This window comes from Oryza sativa, chromosome 1 (genome assembly GCF_034140825.1).
Source record: "Oryza sativa Japonica Group chromosome 1, ASM3414082v1".
NCBI lineage: Eukaryota > Viridiplantae > Streptophyta > Magnoliopsida > Poales > Poaceae > Oryza > Oryza sativa.
In genome coordinates, this window is record NC_089035.1 from 12,929,632 (window position 1) to 12,938,741 (window position 9,110).

Genomic DNA, 9,110 nt, shown 5'->3' on the forward strand with positions numbered 1-9,110 from the left:
TCTATGTTTAATACTCTAAATTAGTGTCAAACATCCAATGTGAGAGGATACAAACACCCGTGGACGTCAACAACAGGATGATGATCTTATGTGGCTAGCTGTCAAATGGGGGCCTAAATTCTAGCCGACGTAAATAATCACTGCTTTTGCTTAAGGGTTGAGGTCGATCACCACGAAAAATGTGAACTTGCAATTTTTTTAGGGAACCTCAAACGCGCTGTGTTTTTTTTTTTGTTAGTCACTACTAGAGAACCCCACATCTCTCGGTTCGCAACCCCCTTTACTCCCGGGTAACGAACCGGGAGAGAGAATCCGGGACTAAAGATCGTCCCGGTTTGAGTCACCAAACCGGGAGTAAAAATAAAAACGCCACGTGACGCTTTCTGTTTTCTTTTCTTTTTTTATTGTTTTTTGCTAATTTTATATTGATTTCACACCGAGCTCAACCACACAGACAAAATCATCAACAAATTGACATCACAGATTCATCTTCAACTTCATAGAAACATCTAAAAATCATCAACAAATTCACATCACAAAATCATCCACAGATTCACAAAAACATGTAAAAATCACTCACAAATTTACATCACAAAATCATCCCCAAAATCATCGCCAAGTCGTCGCTTTCGGATTGCCCGCCGCGTGTGCGCCGCCGCCAGCTGCCTCCCATCTGCGCCGCCTCCTCCTCCCGGCGCGCCCGCCGCCTCCTCCTCCCGGCGCCCGCTGCCTCCACCGCCGCGCCATCGCCCGCTCCCGTGCGCGGGCCGCCGCCTCCCTACACTGCAGCGCAGGCCACCACTGCTCCCGCCCGGCCGGCCGCCACGCCCGCTCGGCCGCCGCCACTACCGCCCGGCTGGCGCCGCCACTCCAGAGAGGGGAATGGGGAGGAATGGGAGGGGAAGGGGAGAGGAAGGGAAAGAGATGGAGAAGGAGATGGAGGCCAGCGCTTTTAATGAGGGGAGGAGAGAGGAGATGGCGTTGTTTAATGAGAGAAAGGGGGAGGGATAATCGGCCGGATAAGATCGAGATCGATGGCGTGCGGCTCGGGGTGCTCTTTGGTCCCGGTTGGTATAAACAACCGGGACAAAATGTCTACTTTTAGTCTCAGTTGTTTATACCAACCGGGACTAAAAATAATTTGGGTCTGTCTCAAACCTAACAACTTCTTGAACCGGGACTAAAAATGATCTTTAGTCCTGGTTGGTAACACCAGCTGGGACTAAAGATCAAAATTTTTTAGTCCCGGTTCTATTTCCGGTTCCTATTAGAATCGAGTCTATTGTGGAAATCGGCCGACCCAACAAAGATCACTTCTCCAGTAGTGAGGGTTGGCAACTAATCCCCGCACAAACAAAACGGAGCGACTCATTAGCACGTGATTAATTAGGTATTAGCTATTTTTTAAAATAAATTAATATAATTTTTTTAAAAAAACTTTTGTATATAATTTTTTTAAAAATACACCGTTTAATAGTTTTGGGAAATGTGCGTGAAACTCATCAAACGAACACAGCCAATAGGCTGCGTTCGTTCCGTTGCGCTGGGAATTAATCTCTTCGGCACGTAAAACAGAGCGATTTATTAGCATATAGTTAATTAAGTATTAGCTTTTTTAAAAAATAAAAGGATTAATGTGAATTTTTTTATTAACTTACATACATAAATTTTTTGTAAAAAATACACCGTTTAATAGTTTATAAAGAAGAGCTTGAGTTGAGAAAGCCAACAAAAAGAATACAACCATATATAGAAGTAACCATAAACTAACAGCGTTGCAGAGGATCATCCAAATCCTGAAGACTGAAGAAGCTGTCAATTTATGGTGTATTAGCTAGATAGGTCCGCTCTATTGCCGTCCTCAGCTAGTTTTAGCCGATCTCATATTTGTTTAAGCAGCCGGACTGCCGAGCATATATGCATAATATATTTTCTGACGGCTGGGGTTCATGCACTGCCATGCATCTGGTCGACGAGTCCATGGCATGCATGAATCATGGCATCTGGTCGATGAGTCCATGGCATGCATGAATGTGTGAGTAATATATTGGTGCTTCCAGATGACACGGCAGGGGAAAGGGAGAAGAGAACATACTACTGTATATATTATGCATTCACTATTTGTACCCAAAAAGAGAAACCCTGTCCTCACTGTTAGCCTGTCCAAGCTTATGCTGGTTTGGCGTTTCTGTGTCCACATTTTCTTCTTACTGGCCTGCTAGGCTGCGAGGATACTGCTTCTTTGCTCTTATTTTTTTCTTCTTAAGAAATGGATCTGTCTGTTTCAATAGCCGACATATGCGTTTAAGAAATCTGTGTCAAGCTTTTGCACCGGCTTCCGTGTATAATGTTTGACCGTCCGTTTTATTTCAAAATTTTATAATTTTTTTAAAAAAATTAAGTCACACATAAAGTACTATTCATGTTTTATCATCTAATAATAATAAAAATACTAATGATAGAAACAATCTAATAAGATGGATTGTTAAACATTAGACAGGGAAACTCACAACTGCACTTAAAATTGGACGCAGGAAGTATGCTCTTTTTTTTAAAAAAAAAAAAACTATAGTTTGTTTGCTATCAAGCGATGTATATATTGTACGAATTACCACTAGTAGGAAAACCATTTTCCTAGACAAATTACTACCATTTTTCTAGCCTGCAAGATGGGAAGGGGAGGCTATATGGCCGACCGCCTGGGAAATTGGTGATAGCATAATGTGAAGAAACACAATTATGCAATGGCATTTTATTGAACTTGCATTTTTTGATTGCAATTTGTAAAATCAATTGCTTGTTAATGGAAAAATATAATGTAGAGTATTCCTCATTTTCCTATCAAGATAAAAAATCACATATATTTTGGTTCCAAAATTTTACTATACATCGATCGGTGATGGAAAATATGGACGATATCGTAAATTTTGATCAGTGATAGGTGACAGCATAATTTACGACGGAGTGTCACAGGTCCAATTTCCCTAGATTCTAGTGGCACACTACTACAGACCCTATTTTTCCGTGCGGTTGAATCGATTATCCCGTGCGGTGGCTCGGCCTGCCTGCAGCGCCTCGTCTGGGAAAATCGGTATTTTCGCGTGCGGGCGGGCCGACCGCACGAGATAATCGATTATCCCGTGCGGTCCGTTAATCGGTTATCTCGTGCGGTGCAGTAAGGAGGACTGCACGGGATAATCTATTATCCCGTGCGGTCAAATTATACCGACTGCATGGGATAATAGGTTATTCCCCACGGCTAGCATGTGCTAGGGCAACCGCACGAGATAATTCGTGCCGTCGGTTTGTGCGCTAAGATCAAACGTGCATTCATAGAGATGGGAAAGGAGAATAAATATTATGCTAATTAGATGTCTCCTTTCTCATGAATAAAGTAGTAGGTATTTGGTGTTTTACTTTCCAATCATGTAAGCACTTGCTATGAATAATGTGGCTCATTGGTGTTAACCCCAATGTTTGCCAAGTTTGTTTTGTTTATGTTCAATAAAGTTCAGGTTTTGAATAAGTGTGGGAAGATATCCCAGCTTCTGACGTGCATATAGTCTGAAAATTGCTGAACATCTGATGTGCATCAAACTCTACAGAAAATTGTAGAGTGATTGGGCACTCGAGTGGTTCGGCCGAACCAACACTGACCCCAATCACCCTCAATTTCCACAGGTAAGCAGGTGAGCACGTCTATTATCTGTATATCTCTACCATGATATGGTACTAGAGCTGGAAATTCAGAAAATGATTGGTTCAAGCATAATTGAAAAGATAAAATCTCCAACTAATGAAATTCTTTCTATGATTAACCTTGTATATTTTTTATTCTCAGCTGAACTTGTACTTGTGAACAATCATCCATGTTTAGGGAACCTTATGCATCTAGGTAATTGCTATATGTGAGATGATTAAAGATGAAAGAAATTCTTGCAATATTTGTCATAACTTATGGGAATTTGTTTTTCAAAATAAAATTTTGTTTTAAAAGCTCATTCCTCTAATTGACTTTACTCTATACCTACCAAGGCCATATGCAAGTATATCAATGATAAACCTTATTATGCATATGACTGCTTAGCATTATATTGAGCTTTATCAAATGTATGTGACTCGTGTTAGATATCATTCATACTCTCAAGATCAAGGGGTCATTTCCATTTTTTCCACATATATAATTAAGCTAAGCTTCTACATTGGAAATTGGCTTCCCACAAAAATTCCATTCAAATAAACTCCTACTTTAGACTATGCTTTCTTCTCCTAGAAAATCCTTGGCAAAAATAAAAAAAATGAGAAAAGGAGGGAAAGGCATGGCTATGAAAAAAAAAGAAAGAAATAAAGCTTGCTCTCAAAACAATGAGCATGAAAATGGAGAAGGTATAGTAGAAAGGATAATTATTTCTTTATTCCATCATTCCATAAAATATTTTTGCTTTTCCATTTTCCACCACAAATAAAGACCCTTGATCTAGGAGTATGACTGATGATCTTCTTGAGTCCATATTTTTGGCTTTGCAATATATATGATGCAGGTATGTCACAATTTTATCCCTGCCGAGCTCCACATATCAGCCTTAGAATAGGAAAAAGTTCAGACACAATTTGCCTTGGTGAGGACCCACAAAGACAGAATACTTGAGTGACAAGAGAGAAAGTCAATATGAGAAAAAGAGCTAGTTTGCGAAAATTCATAAAATCCCATGAGTTTGACAAGTGGAACAAGAAGGGCTGGAATCGAGATCGTTCCATTTATCAATTACTCAAGATGGTAAGTTAGCCACTGATAGAGTTCACAGGTGCAGGTATGGCTTTGAATAATTTATATGCTTGAATTATATCTTGGAGAAATTCATTCTACACTAACCTTTACTCAGGGACGAGTAAAGAGCTAAGTGTGGGGGGTTTTGTTGGCAGTTATTAAATGCCGATTCTATACCGCCAACATCTGCATAAAGTACAGATAATAAAACATCCAACATAGTGATAGGTGTTAAATCTCACATATTCCACAAGTGTTGGTGTATATTGGTATGCAGGTGTTAAACCCTGAAGATGGGAGGGGAAACAAACAAAAGTGAGGAGAAACATGTATCCACACAAGGATGGGTTGTGAACTTCATCAAAATACCAGAGAATCAGCCCAAAACTCTGAGAAATGGATAGAGGAGAACCAGGACCATTTACCCCCAAGTACCCCACCCAATGGCGCAGCGATCTTGGAGATCGGCATCATCTTCTCCAACTCCGGCCGCCGAGCTCCATCTTCGATTTCTCCCTCTCCGGTGAGTCCCAATCCGATTCCCTGCCATGGTAGCCTCGCATGGACCTCTCTAACACGAAAGACATGAATGCATGGTAGTCCTTTGAAGAAATCGAGCCATCGTTGTTCATCCAAGGTGAAGCGCCACTGCCGAGACATTTCGCGAGCCATCGTCGACGACCAAGCTTGGCCGACCTCATCCGTGCGCCAGGATGCCGCCGTGCGTCATCACCGTCGGCGGTGAACCCCTGCGATGCGACGCTGCCCCGCCGTGGCCGAGCCATCCCGGCTCGGGCCAGCCGCCGTCGCGAGGAAGAATGGGGAAAAGAAAAGAAGAGAGAGAGGAAGAACAGTATGTGTCCAGGGGCATTTTGGTACTTACACAGCTCTTTCTCTCTCCATTTTGACCGGAAATAATAAAATAATGGGAGGACTGTCCAGCAACTTATTACCACTTTTTGCAGTGCCCACGAGCAAATACACGATCTTCGGGTGTCTCATAGCAAAGGTCGCAATCTTTCGGTGTCCTGTAGCAAATTTTGCCATGATTTTCACATGCATGGATCTTCTGAACACCTAGAGATAATGGACATATCAATTTCTTCGCTTGATAAGTGTTTGTCGGCAGGAGGTTCGACTTAGGAAGCATAACTCTCAAAATATCCATCAAATCATTGAAGCTTGTGTCCGATCATCCATGTCTGGCCTTCAATCTGAGAAGTTCAAGCACAGAGCGCAACACCGTATAGTCCTTGTCGCATCCTTTCGCTTCGTCGTAAAGAAGATCCTTCGCTGTTTTTTCAACGCTTCCCAATTGTCCAACCCTCGTCTTCTACCAGTTAGGACCTCTGGTTCAACATGCCGCAACATATCTTCCAGATCAAAATCAATATCTGCATCGTCTATACTAGAGTCACCGCATTCCGGGATGGTTCCCTGTGACATGTCTTCGATTATAATATTTTACGCATCACCAAAGCAGAAATCATCAGCCTCTTCGTTACGACCACCGACTTCCCCGTGAAAAGTCTATATCTCGTAGAGAGAATCCCTTATATGCCACTAGAATTTGACCAGTTCCCTTATATGCCACTCAAAATTAGCTTCTCCCTTATATGCCACTAGTTCAAGTTTTTCCACCCTTTTATGCCACTCCTACCACTATAGTGTTAGTTGACTGTTAGTCAAAGGTTAGTTTTTTTCGTAAATGACTAATATGCCCTCTCAACTAAAAAATGTGTAAACTTCAAAAAAATCATAACTAATTTATTTTAAATCCTCTTTGAGTGAACAAAATTTTGTCAGGACCAGTGAAAAATGCTCTTTATATTAAAAATATTGTTGGAAAACTGCATGTTTCATACTTACATTGAAAATTTATTTGCGATGGTAATGGCTAAAATTGCACGCGATGTAGAAAAAATCAATTTTCATATGTTGTATCCCGTAGCTATATTAGTACTAAAATACCTATTATTGGTTGTAGACTAATTCTCAAGGGCAAATGCGTCTTTTTACAATCAAGTTAACGGTCAACTGACGGTGGACTGACGGCAATGGCATAAAAGGGAGAAGAAACTTGAACCGGTGGCACAAAAGGGATAAGCCAATTTGAAGTGGCATATAAGGAAGCCGGTTAATTTAGAGTGGCATATAAGAGATTCTCTCTATCTCGTAACCCTTCTTAAATCCTCGCTCTACGATGTGCGACAATACTTAATTCAGATCTTGCAATCTTTGCATGGGCAAAAAATGCCCCTCAAATTCTCCCTCACAGCATGTGCCTTTGCCAGCTCAACGAATTTGCCTGCTTCCTTCAAGAACGTAGGATGAGTTCTTTTTGTGTTGTACATTCATGTCCGATCCATGACCTAGAATACAGCTTGTCATGAATACATCCATGCCCGATTCAAAAATGAGTGTATTTAAACAGAGGGAACTAATCAAATAGTAAATTAAAGTTTTATGGACAATTTAAACGAGCGTACAGAATTTTAACCATTAATATAATATTGTCCATTTCTAAAAAATGAAAAAAAGTCCTTTTATCCGAATGAAAATAAATTTAATGGAGGCAAACCCAACTTTTCAATTTGGATACTAAATACTTTTAAAAACATGTAATGGAAACATTATACATTAGCTAAAATATAAAAAAAACAAAAAGTGCCTACACTATTCCATTTATAAAAGTGCAAGTTTCTTCGAATTGCACCGACGAAAACTTACAAAAATGGAAGCAAATAAAGGAGAAGAACAAGCTCTACACCTTTTATATGGAACCCAATCAAAGATTTGAGGTCGAAAACCTTCCCCCCTAATTTGTGGGTGTTTAGGAGAGAGAAAACACCGACATATATGGCAACGGTCGGGCTGGGGGTTTATATAGCCCCCCGACCATCGCAAGCGGTCACCTTACGTGGGCTGCACGGGTGGCGCCGGTCTTCGGCTTGTTCTAGGCGGAGCTACTTATGGCCCGCCTGGAAGCTATAGGGGCCGGCGTCCAGGAAAATCTCGCGTGTAGTAGTGGCATGTGGCCGATATCGTGAGTACCATTGATATTTATATAAAGTAGCATATTTGTAGTGACATGGATCTAATTAACCCTTTTATTTAACCAATCACTTGTCTTTTTACGCTGATTTTATCGGGGCAAACAGTGGTTGTGTGCTTCGTGCGATGTGGGGAGGAGTGGACTTTTGTCAAGTTTTGGGATATACTCCGATCCTGATGTCCTACATTTTTTAAACCCACATAGTCTAGGAAGAAAATAGCGTGTTTTAGGTGCTCTTTGTCTAGGTTTACAAGCAAATACAGTAAGCCAAAAAATCTAAATCTAAACAACAGCTTTTTCATTTGTTTTTTTTTCTAAAACCATGAGTCACTCTATCACTGTTAAACCAAAAGTTAGTTAGGCCGAAGAAACATTTTTACCTTACGTGAAGTAAAAGTGTGACTCTAACATTAAACTTAAGATTTTTTTTCAGGGATTAAACTTAAGACTTTAAATTCACTAGGTTGTAAATCACATAAGCTAAAAGGATAACTTAAAATTTCTCAAAAAAAGAAAGGATAACTTAAAAGCCTATAAATCAATCTAAACAAAAAAAAAACCCTTAAATAGGTCTCGAGGCAACACGAAGCCTTTGTATCCAGATTTTCCATAAAAGATGCTCTACGGGCCTAAACTTGTGTGCAGATTTCAGCCCAACGTCCGCACGGAGCTTAATTAGTTCCCACCACCCACTTGAGCCGCCGCCGCTATTCATCCATGGAGCCGGCGGCGACGGTAGCAATGGATGGATGGTCGGGGCCTTGCCGAGTGCCGGATGGTGGCGGTGGCCGGAGTCGGAAGAGCGCCGGCGTACGTGGGTGGGGAGTAATTTCTGATCCGTGGATGCACAACCACCGTACGTGCCAGTAACGTATACCGCTCCACTTTGGTGCCTGTTTGGGAAAAGCGCTGCCCCAAAAGTCCACAGTTTCTAAGAATATGTAGTTATATATTCTCAAAAATGAACTAAGAAATTAGAAGCTGAAGGAGCTGGGTTTTCAGAGCTTTTCTAGATTCTCAAAAGCTGGTTACCAAACAGCTGCTTATTAGAATCTAAAGCTCCGTCAAACAGGCGCTTTTATCTCCGCTGTTGAGTACTTCATTTTCAGGTCATCTAATCGCTGGAGTCGTTTGACGATTGCAAGGTACGTACATGTAGGCTCGAGCTAATTAAGCTGCAGCTAGCTAGCCAGCTCAAGCCACTACATACCATTTGAGTGTTCTGGTAGTGATTTTGGAGGATTTCAATTACCAATATTTTTTTTATAGAACCCTGTGGTTCATAGA